Source organism: Trachypithecus francoisi, unplaced genomic scaffold (assembly GCF_009764315.1).
Source record: "Trachypithecus francoisi isolate TF-2019V2 unplaced genomic scaffold, Tfra_2.0 Contig00883, whole genome shotgun sequence".
Taxonomy (NCBI): Eukaryota; Metazoa; Chordata; class Mammalia; order Primates; family Cercopithecidae; genus Trachypithecus; species Trachypithecus francoisi.
Window position 1 is genome coordinate 30,208 of NW_022680965.1, and position 19,966 is coordinate 50,173.

General features: G+C 43.9%; 2 long non-coding RNA genes across 4 annotated transcripts; one reads left to right on the plus strand and one right to left on the minus strand.

Annotated features, from left to right (window-relative positions):
• Positions 1-572: 572 nt before the first annotated feature.
• LOC117089732 lies at positions 573-14,741 on the minus strand. Of its 2 annotated transcripts, none has more exons than XR_004439730.1 (4): positions 14,569-14,741; positions 10,278-10,394; positions 8,804-9,603; positions 573-1,310 (listed from the first exon to the last, which is right to left on the minus strand). It is a non-coding gene; the product is annotated as an uncharacterized LOC117089732 (long non-coding RNA). The 2 variants fall into 2 exon arrangements; XR_004439729.1 differs by lacking the exon at positions 573-1,310 and adding an exon at positions 2,235-3,228.
• Positions 14,742-14,840: 99 nt separating this feature from the next.
• LOC117089724 lies at positions 14,841-17,475 on the plus strand. Of its 2 annotated transcripts, none has more exons than XR_004439720.1 (4): positions 14,841-14,926; positions 15,896-16,006; positions 16,356-16,491; positions 16,683-17,475. It is a non-coding gene; the product is annotated as an uncharacterized LOC117089724 (long non-coding RNA). The 2 variants fall into 2 exon arrangements; XR_004439725.1 differs by lacking the exon at positions 14,841-14,926 and adding an exon at positions 15,538-15,713 and having other exon boundaries at positions 15,881-16,006.
• Positions 17,476-19,966: the final 2,491 nt, after the last annotated feature.

Here is a 19,966-nt window from a genome sequence, read left to right on the forward strand (position 1 = left end):
TGCAGCTCTCTCAGGTACAGGGTATGTTGCTAAGTATATGCTTTTAAAAACCCTAGGAGGAGGGGGCACCCAGAAGGGGTCCTGAAGTCAAGGGCAAGGTCCAGCCTTTCCACCTCCCCAGCTGAAGACAGGCTGGAGGACAATTCTCCAGAGTTTCATAACAAAGAAGAGAAAAAAGAAATCAAAAAGACCTGGAGGATAGGTAAGTTAATGAGGGCTGACTGGGATTACCCTGCCCAATCCTCAAAACAAGCCTTCCCTATCTGTCCTCTGGGCCAGCTGAGGAAACAGGTCACAGTAGGACATTCAGACCCTGGACAGGCAGCTGGCAGCCTGGAGCAAAGGAGGTGCAAGCACATTTTTACTAAGGCACATCCTGCACAGCCCTAAATCCATTAAACCTTGAGTCAATACAGCACATGCTTCTGTGAGCACAGGGTTGGGTCTAGGGTTACAGATTGGCAGTATCTCAACGCAGAAGAATTTTTCTTAGTACAGATCAAAATGGACTTTCTTATGTCTTCGTCTTTCTCCATACACACAATAACATTCTGATCTCTCTCTCTTTCCCCCACACAGGGAGTGTCACCACTGTATGTTAGCCACCGGGGGACAGGCTTCAGCTTACACCCACCTTCCAAATTCCACCCTCTCACCTTGGCAGAAGCTGGCCAGGAATTGGGGCTAATGGATGGGTGGGGTCTGCAGATGATACCATGTTCAGGTCCCCATGATGGCCTCACACATGTGTGGTGGCCCTGCAGTTCCAGGTGTCACACACACGCCAGCCCCTGCTTGGGCCCTGATCTTTGAGGAGGGGGAGCAGCAGAACCCGGGCACTGGCTCCACAGTGCCACTCACACCCACAGACGATTCTCCACAGAGGCATCAGGTCTCGGTCCTGACCACCTACCCCCGCAGGGCCTCAGCTGTTTCCTGGGACTCACGTGGTCCTTCCTCACATGCAGCTCTGGTAAGATGCATTGATCTGTACTCAGGGGCTCTGAGGTGACAATGGCCACGGTCATGCAGAGTGCAAGGGCACTGGCTGGGTGCCCATTGTTGGGACCCTGACTGCAGCACTCCTGGACTATCATCGGGCCTGTTGGCCCCCAGTCTTAGCTAGGGCACCAGCGGTAGGAGTGCACTGCTCTGGACTCTGCAGGAGGAGGACAACTGTCACCGCATCTTTATATTCTCCTGCTGGTGTCACTCTGCTTCTCATCTCCTGGTTGCTGGATTCAGGGCAGACTCTCTGAACACCTTGTGAGAAACAGCAGAGTCCAGCAGAGAAGTGGAGAAAAGCCCAGCTGCAAAGATGAAAAAATGGAAGGTGTGACACGGGCCTCCATTCAGATTCTGTATTTAAATGAGGTCTTCTGGAACACCTGCTCTCATTAGAAAATACTTCAAATATATATGTGTGTGTGTATGTGTGTGTACATTTTAATATATATACACACATATATTATTTATTTAGTTAGTTAGTTAATTTTTTTGAGACAGAGTCTCGCTCTGTAGCCCACGCTGGAGTGTAGTGGCATGATCTCGGCTCACTGTAACCTCTGCCTCTGGGGTCCTGGTTCAAGCAATTCTCCTGCCTCAGCCTCCCGAATAGCTGAGATTACAGGCATGCACCACCATGCCCAGCTAATTTTTTTTTTTTTTTCTTGAGACGGAGTCTTGCTCTGTCACCCATGATGGAGTGCAGTGGCACAATCTCGACTCACTGCAATTTCCACCTCCTGGGTTCAAGCTATTCTCCTGCCTCAGCCTCCTGAGTAGCTGGGACTACAGGCGCCTGCCACCACACCCGGCTAATTTTTTGTATTTTTAGCAGGGACGTGGTTTCACCGTGTTAGCCAGGATGGTCTCGATCTCCTGACCTCGTGCGACAGAGCGAGGTCACTTGGGCAACAGAGCGAGACTAAGTCTCAAAAAAAAAAGAAAAAGAAAAAGAACAATATAAGCCAAATTCACTCAAAAGAAATAAAAACGAGATGACAAGTCAATGACACTGAACACATAAAATCAACAGAAGAACTCAATAGAACAATAGCTATTTCTTCATAAAGATCAACAAAATTGGTAACTATCAAGCCAGGCTAACAAAGAAAAAAGAACTCATACAAATCACTCTAAGATGAGTACAAAAGTAATGGCAGTTTTGCATTCTTGGAATTTGCTGTTTGATACTGGAATACCCTCTTAAATAAATGTGGTAATGTTATTCATCATTCTAATGGGCATTTCTTGCCTTTTTTTTTTTTTTTTTTGCTAATGACTTATTACTTATTTATTTTAGACTATGAAAATGACGTCAGACCAAAAGCAAATTCAAGCGAATTTCTTATTCGAGTTCAAAATGGGTCCTAAAGCAGGGAAGACAACTCACAACATCAACGCATTTGGCCCAGGAACTGCTAATTAATGTACATCGCAGTGGTTCAAGAAGTTTTGTAAAGGAGGCGAGAGCCTTGAAGATGAGGAGCGAAGTGGGCAGCCATCGAAAGTTGATAACGACCAATTGAGAACATCCACTGAATTCCATCCTCTCACAGCTACACGAGAAGTTGGCGAAGAACTGAATGTCGACCATTCTATGGTCATCCGGCATTTGAAGCCAATTGGAAAGTTGAAAAATCTTGATAAGTGGGTGCCTCATGAGTTGACCAAATATTTTAAAAAACATCCTTTTGAGGTGTCATCTTCTCTTATTCTATGAAACAACAATCAACCATTTCTTAATCAGATTGTGACATGCCACTAAAAGTGGATTTCATACAACAGCCAATTCAGTGGCTGGACTGAGAAGAAGCTCCAAACCACTTCCCAACATCAAACTTGCACCAATAAAAGGTCATGGTCACTGTTTGGTAGTCAGCTGCCGGTCTTCTGATCCACTACAGTTTTTGAATCCTGGTGAAATTATTACATCTGAGATGTATGCCAAGCTAATCGAAGAGATGCATGGAAAACTGCAGCACCTGGAGCCGGCACTGGTCAACAGGAAGGGCCCAGATCTCCACGACGCCTGACCACATGTCATACAACCAGGGCTTCAAAAGTTGAATAAACTAGGCTGTGAAGTTTTGCCTCATCTGCCATATTCATCTGACCTCTTGCCAACCAACTACCACTTCTTTAAGCATCTTGACAACTTTTTGCAGGGAAAACAAGTACACAACCAGCAGGATGCAGAAAATGCTTTTCAAGAGTTCATCCAACCTTGAAAGCACAGAATAAACAAGTTTATTTCTCATTGGCAAAAATGTATTCTTTGTAATGGTTTCTTTTCTTTTTCTTTTTTTTTTTTTTTTTACAGAGTCTCACTCTGTCACCCAGGCCAGAGTGCAAAGGTGCAATCTCGGCTCACCGCAACCTCTGCCTCCTGGGTTCAAGAGATTCTCCTGCCTCAGCCTCTTGAGTAGCTGGGATTACAGGCACATGCCACCACTCCTGGCTACTTTTTGTCTTTTTAGTAGAGACGGGATTTCACCATGTTGGTCAGGCTGCTCTCAAACTCCTGACCCCCTGATCCGCCTGCCTCAGCCTCCCAAAGTGCTGGGATTACGGGCGTGAGCCACTGTGCCCAGCCCATTGTAATGGGTTCTATTTTGATTAATAAAGATGTGTTGCAGCCTAGTTATACAAATTTAAAATTCATGGTCCAAAACCACAATTACTTTTGCACCAACCTAATAATTTAAGAATTAAAAGAAGCCTTTATATTAGAGAGCCCATGGATGATAAAATCATAAAGAATATTACAATCTCCATAACACACAAACTTGGTAACTTAGACCAACTGGATGAATTAAAAGACACAATCTATTAAGACTAAAACACAGGAGAAATAGATAATCTATATATATTGATATCTATTAATAAAATGGAATCAATACCTAATAACCTTACAGAAAACATATATTCCATAAATCTGACATTCTGTCATGTTATTCTAACTGGTGGGATTCAGGGATTTCCATTTTGATAAGAACATAGGTGAGTCGCACACACTTAATTCTAGTGCTCATTGGTCAGAAAAGCTATGTCCACTATAGGATACTGCGGAGCGATGCGTTATGGAGAATTTAGGCAAGATAATATGATTTTCAGAGTTAAAGGAAGACAACCTGATTTATGTACAGTCATTCCTCATAATATCACAGGGGATACCATATTTAAACTTTGGGGTATCCCGAGGGATGATTCTTATTTGAGCCACATGTGAATTTCAGACACGGAGGCTTCCCAACTTTGGTGGCTTTCAATAAATGTGGAAGTTAACTCACAACCTATTTTGTGGAGGCATAAATTTCAATGAGCACTCACTTAACCTTTTATTTTAAATATTATTTTTGTAAACTTGCATTTCCAATTAGTTGACATTTTAAACCTGTTTCAGTTCTTATCCACTTTTTTTTTTCCCCCTGAGACGGAGTCTTGCCCTGTCACCCAGGCTGGTGTGCAGTGGCATTGTCTCAACTCACTGTAACCTCCGTCTCCCAGGTTCAAGAAATTCTCCTGCCTCAGCCTCCCAAGTAGCTGGGATTACAGGTGCCTGCCACCATGCCTGGCTAATTTTTGTATTTTTAGTAGAGATGGGGCTTCCCCATGTTAGTCAGGCTGGTCTTGAACCCCTGACCTTGTGATCTGCCCACCTCGGCCTCCCAGAGTGCTCGGATTACAGGCCTGTCCACCGTGCCTGGCCTCTTCACTCTTTTTAGGCAGAGGGGGGTAACGGTTGCTTTAAGTTAGGAGGAACTCCCGTGTACCCAACCCATTTGGGTAAATTTCTTCCTTCAGAGTTTTTCAAATCAGCATCACCATTGTTAAAGGCCTCCCACATGGTAATAATTGTGCTACAGGGTTTTCTGAACACGAAGTTTATGTTTGGCTGAATGAACCTCCTTGCTGTGGCACAAGGGGGCCATAGGTGTTTTCACCAATTATGAGGCGGGTTCACTGTGCAATGGTTACCAACTTTTCTGAGTACAATGAGGCCAAATACATTCATACATAAATTCCATGAAGTGAATTTATTACTTACAAACAGCAAACAAAAGACAACAGAAGTCTGGGATTCAATATGAACCGCTACCGCAAGATCAGGAAAGCTACCCAGAGCAGATGGATGGAGTTTTGACTGTAAATGCTTCACTTGCACTACAACTGAGGGACCCCAGAAAGAAGCCCACATTGAGTTTTCTCCCAGGATGTGGTTTGCTGGACACAAGTGTTAAAGGCCATTCTGTTTCTAGCAGGGACTATAACAGAGCCTGGGCTGTTCTGACCAATGTCACCTGACTATCAGGATATTGCCTTCCCAGCGTATCATAGTTATCTTGAGAACTACCAGTAAGAAAGGGAGGAAAATGGCCCTGCACCCTTAAAACTGAAGGATCAGGATATTTGCTATGACAGAGGCACAGACAGTAGCGACAGAGTGTTCTTGTGAGCCATCTACTAGTTCTCTTAACCAGAGCGTGGCACCAGACCACTTTTCTCTTTCCTTTCAATGGAAACTATTTCAGAATATTTTGAATATTTTGAATTTCTGTATCTATAGAGTTGTGGCACATGATCACTGGCAGTGTAGACTCTCCGCATGGTTACAGTAAAGAGTTCAGAAGCCCATCAACCCACATTGGAGGAGACCACCTAATCCTCCAGAGAGTGCCACTCCATCTTCCTGGGGTTAGCTCCACATGCAGTAAGGCCATTATGTCTAAGGCCGGGAAGACTTGCCATCCGAAGATGAGACTTTTGACATGCTGATAAGCAGCAGTGATAAGAAAAGCCCACACACTGGCCAGGAATTTTTCAATGAAAGCAGCTGAGACGCTTCTTCATATGCTTCGGTAGGGGCTAATATCAAACTATTTCTTCCCATTTTCTTTACTCAGCAGTGCCTGAACCATGAGGCACCATAGATGTACACCTCATCAGAAGGGTGTATGGGACAGCGGCAAAGGGAGCAGCAGCACAAGAAACAAACAAGGCCACTACTTCTGCTTACACAATAACTGTTGTCTTGGAGTGTAAAATAATTAATAATGTTCACATGGCTGCCCTAAGCACACAGAGATGGTGACCAGAGCAGATGCAGGGACTACAGAGATACAGCCTGATTCTTGCTAAGTAGGACTTAAGTGTTGGCTTATGTGCTGTGCTTTTGTGCATTCATAAGCCAGGGCCTCAAAACTGCCTGCGAAGCACAGGCCAGAGGTCATGCTGGGGTGCAGTTAAACATCCATGTCTAGGAGATGAGAGCATTTTAGTGTGGGAGAAGATGACAACACCTGAAGACCACAAAACACTGTGCAGAAAAAAGGGAAGGCCCATCGTCAGCTCACGGTTCTGACTCAGGTGACTGCTGATGTGTTATGGAACCATCAGCCGACAGCAGGTAGGTCAAGTTGAGCAGGTGTCCTGCATGAGGGCTGGTCCATTCCATTTGTGTTGCCAATTGTTTCAATAGCGTCTCATGCACCCCACTGGTGAGGAAGGAATTCGCACCCTACGTTTACTGGCACCGTTAAACACATAACATCTATTACTAAACAGATAAGCCAGACATCAGTTATTAATTACATAGAGGAGGATGGTGTAAGCTCCCACAGGCCCAAACAGGGATTAACTTGAGCGCAGAGAGTGGTATAGCATTAAAAAAGTGAGGATATTCCTTTTTTTCTTTTTTTTTTTTTTGACACAGAATCTCGCTCTGTCACCCTTGCTGGAGTGCAGTGGTGTGATCTCGGCGCACTGCAAGCTCCATCTCCCGGGTAAACTGTATGTACTTAGGAATTAATACCAACTCATTATTAGCAAAAATAAATATCTTTACATCAAGAGTAGTTTTTTCATTTAATAAAAATAGGTGGGATGTGTATAATGGACAAGGATAATCAAAATTTGCCAAATGAGGCTAGTAAGACAATCCCAAGAATTCACAATCATTATCCACTGGTCCATTAATCACAGGACAATACATACAAATGAAACTTACCTGGCCGGGCGCAGTGGCCATGCCTGTAATCCCAGCACTTTGGGAGGCCGAGGCGGGCAAATCATGAGGTCAGGAGTTCAAGACCAGCCTAGCCAACATGGTGAAACCCTGTCTCTACTAAAAATACAAAGAATTAGCTGGACGTAGTGGCGGGCACCTGTAGTCCCAGCTACTCGGAAGGCTGAGGCAGGAGAATCGCTTAAACCCAGGGGGCGGAGGTTGCAGTGAGCCGAGATCACACCACTGCACTCCAGCCTGGGCAACATAGTGAGACTCCATCTCAAAAAGAAATAATAATGAAATAAAAAAACTAAACTTACCTACATATTAGAAAAACATCAAAATTCAACCATGAATCCAGCACATTATCAAATAGACAAAAATTCTACCAACAGACTTAAGAAAATATCATTATCTATGAAATTCAAGTACTACTGCCTAAAGAACATTTACAGAACTCTCACCTCAAGGTTTCCCTGCAAAACAAGGTGAAATGCATACTCAAGGCTCTTTAAGAATGGCCACTGATAAAAACAATATACTTGTAACTTGTGTAACATTTCATAGATTTTTTTCAAGCACTGCACAATAATTAATTTGCATCGGGCTTTCCAAATTAGAAAAGCTTCACTTACAGAACTTCTTTCCAGTGGGAGTTTTCACACGGCTTTTCAAGTAAATGTTAAAACTGAAAATATTCTTGCAGTTTCTAAACTGTTGGAGTTTTAATCCTGTGTACGAACTTGTATGTACAAGGTCCAGGGAGCTACAGTGTGCATTTTCATATGTCCTTGAGTGAGTATGAGAGAAATGAAACACTCAAACATTCTGGACATTCATAGGGTTTTTCTCAGGAATGAGCTGATGTCTTCAAATGGAACTAATACAACCGAAGGCCTTACTACAAATTTAAATTCAAAAGGCTTTTCTCCACTCTGAGCCCTCCCAAATCTTCAGGAAAATCTGAAGGCTTGACCACATTTCCTACATTCTTAAGGTTTCTCTGCAGTGTGAGCTCTTTCATGTTTATGAGGGAATGGGAAAGAGTAAATGTTTTACCACATTTCTTACATTCAAGGGTCTTTATTTATTTATTTTTGAGATGGAGTCTCACTCTGTCGCCAGGCTGGAGTGCAGTGGCACAATCTCGGCTCCCTGCAATCTCCGCCTCCTGGGTTCAAGTGATTCTCCTGCCTCAGCCTCCTGAGTAGCTGGGATTACAAGCATATGCTACCACACCCAGCTATTTTTGTATTTTTAGTAGAGACGAGGTTTCCCCATGTTGGCCAGGATGGTCTCGATCTCCTGACCTCATGATCCGCATGCACAGGGCTTCCCCCCAACCCCCCGTGGCCTTTTATGTCCTTGAAAAAGAACTAAGACAACTGAAATGTGCCACCATGCCCAGCTAATTATTTTCTTTGTTTTTGTTTTGAGACAGAGTCTGCCTCTGTCGCCCAAGCAGTGGTGCGATCTCGGCTCACTGCAAGCTCCGCCTCCCGGGTTCACACCATTCTCCTGCCTCAGCCTCCCGAGTAGCTGGCGTGAGCCACCGGGCCTGGCATTATATTATTTTTTGTAGAGACAGGGTTTCACCACGATGCCCAGGTTGTTTCACATTGTTTTAATCCAGGCTGGTTATGAACTCCTGGGCTCAAGCAATACACACACCTTGACCTCCCAAAGTGCTGGGATTATAGGCTGAGTGACTACACCCAACCTCTATAGCATGACTTCTTTAGTGGCACGTAAGGTAACTGGAACGAGTGTAGGCTTTACCGCATCTCTTACATTCATAGGGTTTTTCTCCAGTATGAATTCTTTCGTGGAGGTGAAGGGAACTGAGGCGACTGAAGGCTTGGTCACATTGTTTACCTTCATAGGCTTTCTCTCCAGTATGAGTACTTCTATGGTTACAAAGGGAACTCAAACCACTAAAGGCTTTGCCACATTGTTTACATTCTTAGGGTCTCTCTCCAGTATGAATGCTTCCATGGTCATGAAGGGAAGTGGAACAGCTGAAGGCTTTATCACATTTGGTACATCTTTCTCCAGTGTGAGTCCTTTCAAACATCTTAAAAGAACAAGAAAATCTGAGTGTTTTCCCACATTCCTTACATTCGTAGGGCTTCTCTCCAGCGTGAGTTCATCCATGTATTAGACAAGAACTGGAAACAGTGAGCGCTTTACCACATTGTTTACATTTATCGGGTTTTTATCCTGTGTGAGTTCTCTGATGTCTTTCAACTGAATTGAGAAAATGAAAAGCTTTCCCACATATCGTACATTTATAAGCTGGATTTCCACTGTGCATTATCATGTGTTTTCTAACACCTGGAACAGAAACGAAGAGTTTCCCACACTGTTCACATTTATATTGCTTCTTTCCATATGGTTTGTATTCTGAGTGAACTAGGATGTGCTTATTAAGGAGGGAATGATGTACAAAGACTTTTCCACAAATACTGCATTCACATTGTTTTAATCCAGTAGAAATGTTCTCATTCAGATCAAGATTTGGAATGTGGCTGACAACTTGTCCATACTGACTACCTTCTTTGCTTTCACGCAGTCTCTGTACCATATGATTTCTGTAAAAAAAATGACAAGCACATTATTATTGTTGGTTTAATAACTTTCTACTCATTCATAGGTCTTCGACTTACACTGCTACCAATACCAGGGAAAATGCATTTTGTTTGTTTGTTTTGTTTTTGTGCCATGACTGAATTATTTGAAAGTAAATGGGTTACTACTGAAAACACAGCTACCACCTGCATGGCTATGACCAAAATAGTAACATCATATACACAATTGTGTAGTGCTATTTTCAAGCAAACTGTTTTCCAAACACTGACTGCTACACTGATGTAAGTTACATTTGGGTGAAATTTTTCTAAAAGGAAATGAATTTCAGGTGACTCTTATTTGCTTTGATTGCTTGTTTTTAATTCATGACATGCTAAGACTCCTTCAGAGGACTTTATTTCCTCTTCTCGGTGCAAATTATCTTGTATCTTTCCCAAATTTTTTGAAGTGATCTTCCATATTCTGATCTTTCCGTTTTTTCCTAAAATGCAGATGCACAAAATTATCATGAATTATTTCAAACTATAGAAACATTACTAGATTTCATGTTAATTGTACACAGTGCCCATGCCTGATTTATTCAGCAAATCATTCCCTTGCCCCATTCCAAATCACAAATAGCACTGATGATAGGGAAATACTTCTGTAATTAAGTGAAATGTGTTGTCATTCTTACCTACAGAAGCCAGGTTCCTGCAGGTTTCCTGCATCACTTCTCTGCAGAGATTCTTCTGAGCAAAGCCCATTCCTGCTGGGTAAAGTTCACAGTCACATCCTCAAAAGCCACGGAGTCCTAGAACATTCCACACATGTGGATAGAAGGATGAGTGAGACTGAGAGCACTGAGAACGTATACTCAATTCATAAGCTGTTTACATGATTCTAAAATTTCCAAGCATTTATTCTATGACTTGATTGTCACAACCCTTACTCTGTTCACACATACTCCCTCCCACACAGCAGTACTAATGCTAGAATTGAACTATTCAAAAAGGCAACAGCAAAGCAGAAACAACCATCTCATTAGAGAATCCAGGGAGTAAGATTACGATATGCTACTAGGAGTTACCTTTTAACTTCACTTCTTACATTTCTAGTATCTGACATACTAAAGTCCTACCTGATGTGCATAAGTGAGTTAATTTATCAGTCCTGAGACTACTTATTCTTAAAAATGCCTGCTCACAAAGTTCAATCTTTGTTTGTATTAGGAACTTACATTTTGAAAGGGATTCCACCAACCTAAGTAATAAGAATGACTCACTGCATCTAAATGGCTTATGCAGTATATTTTCCAAAACTTCTTCTGCTGAAAGTCTATTATTTTGTGTCACTGCAGTGGTGCTTAGGGAACCAGACACAAAAAACACAGTCTGAACACTAAGTGTTCAATGAATTTCCCTGGTACACAATATTTTACATGTGCTGTCACTTGTTAACTGTGGAAGTGAATCCATTCCACGTGATTACACCAAGAGAGAATAGGCTTATTAAATTTAATTGAATAGCAAATAAAACCAATAATTGATATTTAACACTAATACAACAATTTTTCAAATTTCTATTGCACAGTATCAAGGCAGAAAGGAATAAGAGGAAATAGGACACATGCTTTTTAAAATGACATTAATGTCACCACTTCCAGATGCTATTCCTATGAAACCACATAAATTCCCAAATCAGGTGGTTTTAGGCAAGAAAAGGTACTCTTTCATATGTAGTAAAAATGACCAATGTCTCATCATTTTTAGTCATCTAAAAAAGAGTGATGGCTTGTCTAACATACTTCTAAGATTTTCAAACAAAAATATTCAGGACATCACAGTGTTAGCAGAGAGATGAGCAAGCAGACCAAGGGAAAAAAAAGTCTTAATGACCCAGCATCTATATGGAAAGTTGAGGAATGATAGAGTCGGCACTATAGAATAGAAAAAGAAATTACATGCACTTTAAAATATGAGGCAAACCAGGCTGGCATCTACTTGGGAAAATGCATTGTCTTCTTCTCTATTCCATGAACCATAATCAACTTATTATATATTCAAATATGAAAGATAAAACCAGAATACTTTCAAAAGTCACAGGAAGATTTTTTTTTAACGAAGGATTAGGCAGAATTTTTTTTATGTAAGAAAAAAGTGATAAAGGAACAGACAAACTCAAACATGTTAAAATTTAGGGAATAAAAAGAAAATAGAGTGGGCCAGGCGCCGTGGCTCACGCCTGTAATCCCAGCACCTTGGGAGGCTGAGGCAAGGGATCACCTGAGGTCAGGAGGTTGAGACCAGCCTGGCCAACATGGCAAAAATCCCGCCTTTTTGTTGTTTGTTTGTTTGTTTATTTGTTTTTGAGATGAAGTCTTGCATTGTCCCTTGGGCTGGGGTGCAGTGGCAAGATCTTGGCTCACTGCAACCTCCACCTCCCGGGTTCAAGCAATTCTCTTGCCTCAGCCTCCCGAGTAGCTGGGATTACAGGTGCCTGCCACCACGCTCAGCTAATTTTTTCATATTTTTAGTAGAGACAGGGTTTCACCATGTTGGCCAGCCTGCTCTGGAACTCCTGACCTCGTGATTCGACCACCTTGGCCTCCCAAAGGGCTGGGATTACAGGCATGAGCTACCGTGCCAGGCCTAAAACCCTGTGTTTACTAAAAATAAGAAAATTAGCTGGGTGTGGTGGTGGGCGCCTATAATCCCAGTTACTCGGGAGGCTGATACAGGAGAATCACTTGAACTCGGGAGGCGGAGGTTGCAGTAAGCAGAGATGGCGCAATTGCACTCCAGCCGGGCTACAGAGCAAGACAGTGTCTCCAAAAAACAAAAAACAACAACACTCAGACACCCAGATAAGAGGATACACATGTGTCCACTGTCATAAATTCTTCACCAAGCTGCAAGAGGGGAACTGACATTTTGGTGAATCTTTATAAATCATCAATTTATCTATCACACTTTTATTTCACCAGTAGCATTTACAAAGCTAAGTCCTACAATTCCATTTGAAATTACCCTTAAAAAGAACAGAACTTTAAAACTTACTACACTCACTCTGGGGAAGAAATAAATACCAATTTTTAGCAAATGAAATACATCATTTTACCTTGCCTCTTTGGAAATAGTATTTTTATCTTTCAAGCTGTAATGACAAAATGTATCTTACAGCCAGTGAAAACCTGAAACTCAAATAAGCGGACAAGCCTTTTCAAGGTAACAAACTCAGGGAGAGGCAGTGCAGACTCCAACACAGACCTTTCTAAGTGTCACGGCAGGCCATTCTATCCCTCGGGACACCCATCCTGTTCAGTAAAGTACTCAGTGACCACCTAGGAGGCACTGGCACTGCTCTTTGTCCTTCTGTGCACCTTAAGTGCATTTCAATATTGAGGTTCTTGCACATCCTCTCTGGGGTGGGTTTTCCTTGTCCTTTGGGACAGTTTTTCTCTCTTCACAAGTCTGAGACAAGCTAGAGAGCAGAAACCATTTCTGCCTTTTCCTCTCAATATCAGCATCCCATTGGCAGACCATCAATGTGTCTCCGAGGAACGAAAACTCCGGCTGGAGGAATAATTTTAATGACCTAACTTTCATGGCATTACATTGTATTGTCCATTCATTTTATATGTCCTAAAATTTTAATGACCCTAAGGGGTCATGATTTTAGATGAAACTATACCAGGAGATTCCTCTAAGGCCAAGAGCATCCAGCTGCTCCCCTGAGAGACTCTACCTCCTACCTCAGGCTGTCCTTGGGGATGAGATGACCCCGGGGCTGATACTCGCTAGACCCTCCAATAGACATGGCCACTGTGGGTATCCTGGGTCATCCTCAGACAGTTCTAAAATGCCAGGACTAGGGAAAGACAGGAGGGTGGCTGAGGACACAACACCCTGTAAAGTTTTCACGGGGGGACCTCAACCTAAAGACATTTTGGTAATATGTACACTTAGGAAAGGTGAAAAGAAGAGAGGCACAAAGATTTTTTTTACAGTAGAGTGTCAGATGACTTATTCTCCGCTTTCCTCTCATGTAAAATGTTTGGAAACAGAAAAATATTTTGGCCAAGGTGGCTCACGCCTGTAATCCCGGCGCTTTAGGAGGCCGAGGAGGGCAATCAATTAAGGTCAGGAGTTCGAAACCAACCTAGCCAACAAGAGGAAACCCTGTCTCTACTAAACATACAAAAATTAGCTGGACATGGTGGTGGGTGTCTATAAGCCCAGCTACTTGGGAGGCTGAGGCAGGAGATTGCTTGAACCCGGGAGTCAGAGGTTGCAGTGAGCTGAGATTGCACCATTGCACTCCAACCTGGCGACAGGGCGAAACTTCGTCTCAAAAAGAAAAAAAGAAAAAAAATACATATATATGTGTGTGTGTGTGTATATGTATATGTATGTATATATGCATATGTGTGTATATGTGTATATATATGTATATATGTGTATATATATGTGTATACATATATGTATGGTTTGCTTCCTCATTCACCTTATCAAAGCCTCTCATTTACGCCCCTCCTGTGGACCCCAAACCACAAACCATGACTGCGGTACCCGTTTATGAATCGCCGTTTGCTGAAACACCCGTTTAACGTTTCAACAAAGCCTCAGTTTAATTTTAGGGGGTGAAACGTGGGACTGGAAGCTCCATGAACCACAGCTCCTCCCACGCTGGAACCCCGCACACCGAGTCGGGGCTCTCCCAGATCACCCTCCGGTGGTCACCGCACTACCTGGGTTGGGGAGGCGCGGGGTTCCCAAGAGGGCTCCGGCCGGCGGAAGTGGCGCCCACAAGTACAGACAGGACGCAGGGGTCCCGCTGCTCGCGCCGCCCGGCCCTGCACAGAAGGGGACTGAGGCCCGGCTGCGCCGCCGCCACTCGGTCCGCAGGTTCCGCAGCCGATGGCTGCTTCCAGCAGGTTTCAACCAGCCCTCTTCCCCACTTCGGGAAGCCAGGCGCAGTCCACTCACCGTTCCTCGGCTTCCCGGGTATCGTGGCGTCAGCTAGGGATGTCCCAATACCCGCAGGTCACAGGGTGGCCGAGGCTGCTGCAGAGCCACCGGGCCTCCCAGAGCCAAGAAGTAGCAGCGAAGACTAACAGAAAGAGCCTAAGGTGGCGAGGGCGAGACAAAGCGCCCGCCAGCCAGATCCGGAAGCCGCCCTCTCCTTTCCGGCGGCGCTCCTGATTGAAGGGTCCCCACCCCAGCGCCGCTGATTGTATGGGGCTTCAGGACCCGCCCCCTCAGGCCCTGAGTGACAGGAGATTGCGATCTCACATGAGGCTGGATGTGGCTAGAATGACCGTTTTGGCCTAGCGGTTTGTAGGGGGTGCGTCCTTCCTGCGCTGGGATCTGACCAGGCAAGGAGCACATTCGCATTTAACCTTGTATACAAAATTATAGCTATTTTGCGTAATAAGATATAAAATTGCAAGCAATATAGTGGCAATTCTGTAACTGCCCAGTGGATTCACCTTGCCCGCTGCTTAGACAGAGCCGATTTCTCAAGACGGGGGGAATAGCAATAGAGAAGGAGTAATTCACGCAGAGTCGGCTGTGCGGAAGACCGGAGATTGATTTTTATTTTATTTTATTTTATTATTTCTGAAACAGAGTCTTGCTCTGTCGCCCAGGCTGGAGTGCAGCCTCGGAGTTTTATGATTATTCAGATCAGTCTCCTTGAGCATTTGTGGATAAGAGTATTTAGAAAGTTTATTTTGCCAGGGTTCAGGATGCTTGTGCATGACACAGCCTCAGGATGTCCTGACGACAGTTGCCCAAGGTGGTCAGAGCACAGCTTGGTTTTGTTGGAGATAAATGCTCGGTGACGCAAAGTGAAACCAGCACTTAAGCAAAAGTTTTCTCAGCAACGCAATTTACCTCTGCGAAGCGTGCTGCTCGCATCAATCACAATCGCAAGAGCACATGGAACAAAGGAAAGCAGGGTTTTTATTCCTAATGCAATCCCTACCTCTGGCATGGGCTGGAGCCAGACCTCAAGATCTAAACTGACCCCGTTGGCTATTTGTGAATACTTTCCCAAATAAGGAAGGGGGAAGGGAGTCGTTACAATGGTGGGACGTGTGGTTTGGAAGGGAGAAATGGGTGCAGCGCAGGTAACCAAGGGAACAGATGGGAGTTATTGATTAGAACTGACGGGGAGGAAGGTTGTTTACAGTAACTAAGGGCAAGCAGGCATGGAGAACAAGAAAGTTGAGTTCGAGAACAAAACAAGAACGTTAACATGCCAAACCTTGGAAGAGAAACTGATTGTATCTGACAGTTTTACACATTTTAGGGAGACAGGAGACATCAATCAACATATGTAAGATAAACACTGGTTTGATCCGGTACAACCTGAAGCAAAAGTGGGTCAACTCAAAGCCAGGAGGGAGCTTCCAGGTCACGGGTAGGTGAGAGAGGAAGGGTTGCATTCTTCTGAGTTTCTGATGAGCCTTTCCAAAGGAGGCAATAAGATATTCATTCTTCTCAGGGAGCAGGGGATGACTTTGAATAGAATGGGAGGCAGGTTTGCCCTAAGCAGTTCCCAGATTGACTTTTCCCGTTATCTTAGTGATTTGGGGGACCCAAAATATTTTCCTTTCCAATTTCCCCCTTTTGTTTTAAAAATATTTTGGAGAAAGCATTTTAGAAGAAAATCAGTCTCTGGTGGCAGGTTTTGTCCGACTTCTCATGGAGTAGCTGAGATTACAGGCGAGCGACACCACACCTAGCTAATTTTTTTTTTTTTTTGGTAGAAACGGGGGTCTCCCTCGGTTGCCCAGGCTGGTCTCTGGTGCCCAACGCAGGGCTCCCCGTAATCTTTACAAATAATCTAGTGAAGGAACACCAGAGCGTGGAAAGCTGAGGACGACCGACAAAGGACTCCCAGTAGTGAAAAGTGGGTTTTCACTTCAAGCTCTAGGGTAAGGAGGGCGCTCGGGGAATTCCAGGGAAACCTCGGGAAAATGTGGGTCGGGCTGAGAGTAAGTTCGCTAATTACTTAAGCCTTGTACCGCAGTTACTGCGCCCCGGAGGGGTAATTGTCAATACCCAAAATCTCACATCTTTGTTCCGTCTGGTAGACAAGTATTCTCCTTGGTTCCCGGAATATGGAATCATGAATGTAGAAGATTGGGACAAGGTCGGATCAGACTTAAAACGAGCACAAGAGCGCCGCGATAACAGCACTGGAGCCCTTCCACACTGAGGAGGAGAAGGAGGATTTTCAGGATGACATAGGAAAGTTGAATAATCAGGAGTCTAATTATCAGCAAAGTGAACCATGACAGTCTAGTTTTAAAAAGGGCGAGAAACGGGAAGGTATTATGCTAATCTCCAAAAACTTATAAAAGAAACAGTGCCACCTACTGCACCTTTAGGGGAAGGTCTGGAATGGCCACCCCCAGGCCAGCCTTAGGAATTTTTGGAAGGGGAGCCTGAGACCCGCGCCTTGCGGCTCCCATTGTTGCAGGCCCCGCCAGTAACTATGGCGAAGGGAAGCTTCAGGCTTGTCCAACAGCCAGTTAGGATGAGGGAATGATCTAGGCTTGCCCACCTGTTAATTATGGTAGAGGAGTGCTGCGAGCGGGTCCAAATACAAATGATGGCACAGGGACAATCCAGGCATCCATTCGCCAGGCACAAGAAATGGGGAATTTGAATGCTTGGCAGTTTCTGGTAATTATTTCACCAGCTGAGGAGGCCAGAGAACTTACTCAAGCATGCTGGGAGCCATTTCCTTTTAAAATATTAAAAGACTTAAAGCAAGCAGTTGGACAATATGGGCCAAATTCCCCTTAAGTTCATTCCTTGTTACAATGTGTAGCTTATAACAAACGTTGAATACGTATGGATTGGGAGGCATTAGCCCGATCCACCCTGTCCCCCTCTGAATTTCTCCAATTGAAAACCTGGTGGACGGAGGAAGCAACAAATCAGGCAGAAATGCTCAAGCCCAACGTCCGTTAATATCACACCTGATCAATTGCTTGGAATCGGACAGGCATGGGGTACTCTAAATCAACAGATGGTAATGGGTGATAAGGCTGTTGATCAGCTCAGAACTACATGCCTAAGAGCCTGGGAAAAAATTCACGACCCTGCTACTGCTTATCCTTCTTTTCACACATTTCAACAGGGTCCAAGGGAGCCTTATCCTGATTCTATCGCCCGTTTGCAGGATGCGGCTCAAAAGGCTATTTCCAATTCTCATGCCAAGAAAGTGATCGTTCAGCTGCTTGCTCATGAAAATGCTAATACAGAATGTCAGGCAGCAATTAGACCTATTAAGGGATTGGCAGATCTAAATGAGGAAAAAACTTTAACTGAATACATTAAAGCCTGCGATGGCATTGGGGGGCACTTATATAAGGCCAGCCTCCTTATATAAGGCCAGGGGGAGAGAGGGGGATGCTATTACTCCCCATATCGTGGGGGGGTTCCTCACCCCCTGCGATGTGGATTGTAACAGTGAGAGGGAGAGAGAGGATCGCTATTACTCCCCTTTACGATGTGGATCTTAATAATTATTCCCCCCTGAAATGTGTGTTCGTTATTAGCAGTCTCTTTTGTTCACGATATTAGGAACAATTTCACAGGTTATGTGTACACAGCCTGCGATGGGAGAAAGATTACCATCCTCTGCACCTCCCGATATTAGGAACCATATCACACAATGGGTGTACACTTTTTCGGAGATTTGGGGTAATGTCTTTCTATTTTTCCCTGAATATTCGGAGACATATCATAGGATGGCTGTACACCCACTACTCTCTAGGCAGGAACATCATACTTTACCCACTGGAAATTAGGAGCAATATCACAGACTGGGTGTGAAGCCACTGTCATACTGGAAGTAATATCATGCTCTCCCCCAAGTTATGAGGAACAATATCACAGGGGGGTGTGTACCTTCTCCGGTAGTGGGAGTAGTATCATCATCTCTTCCTTTAGATGACAGGAACGGCCAGGTGCGGTGGCTCAAGCCTGTAATCCCAGCACTTTGGGAGGCCAAGACGGGCAGATCACAAGCTCAGGAGATCGAGACCATCCTGGCTAACCCGGTGAAACCCCGTCTCTACTAAAAAATACAAAAAAACTAGCCGGGCGAGGTGGCGGGCGCCTATAGTCCCAGCTACTCAGGAGGCTGAGGCAGGAGAATGGCGTGAACCCGAAAGGCGGAGCTTGCAGTGATCTGAGATCCGGCCACCGCACTCCAGTTTGGGCGACAGAGCGAGACTACGCCTCAAAAAAAAAAAAAAGATGACAGGAACAATATCACAGGGTGGGTGTACACCCCGTGTGTTTTTGGAAGCAATGTAAATGGACAATGTGTAACTGTCTATATGGAGTACAAAACAATGATACAATTAATCCAATGTGGAATAATTCAATCAAGCGAATTAGCACATCCCTCACCTCAAATACTTAACACTTTTTTGTGGTGAGAACATTTTGAAGTTTATTCTCTTTCTCTTTTTCTCTTGATTTTTTTAAAAAGTATTTATTTCAAAAGGTTTTGGGGAAACAGGTGGTGTTTGGTTCCATGGATAAGTTCTTCAGTGGCGATTTCTGAGATTTTTGATGCACCCATCACCCGAGCAGTGTACACTGCACCCAGTGTGTAGTCTTTTATCCCTCATCCCCCTCCCGCTCTTCCCCCCATGTCCCCAAAGTCCATTGTATCATTCTTACACTTTTGCGTCTTCGTAGCTTAGATCCCACTTATGAGTGAGAACATACAATGTTGGTTTTCCATTCCTGAGTTACACTTAGAATAATGGTCTTCAGTTTCATGCAGGTTGCTGCGGATGTCATTATTTCCTTCCTTTTTATGGCTGAGTAGTATCCTATGGTATACATGTACCACAGTTTCTTTATCCATAATGGGCATCTGGGATGGTTGTGTATTTTTGCAATTGTGAATTGTGTTGCTAAAATCATGCATGTGCAAGTATCTTTTTGGTATAATGACTTCTTTTCCTCTGGGTAGATAACCAGTAATGGGATTGCTGGATAAAATGTTAGTTCTACTTTTAGTTCTTTAAGGAATTTCTACACTGTTTTCCATAGTGGTTGTACTTGTTTACACTCCCACTAGCAGTGTAAAAGTGTTCCCCTTTCACCACATCCATGCCAACTTCTCTATTATTTTTTGATTTTTTTGGATTTTTTAATTATGGCCACTCTTGCGAGAGTAAGGTGGTATGGCATTGTGGTTTTGATTTGCATTTCCCTGATAATGAGTGATGTTGAAATTTTTTCATGTTTGTTGGCCATTTGTATATCCTCTTTTGAGAATTGTATGTTCATGCCCTTGGCCACTTTTTGATGGGACTTATTGTTTTTCTTGCTGATTGTTTGAGTT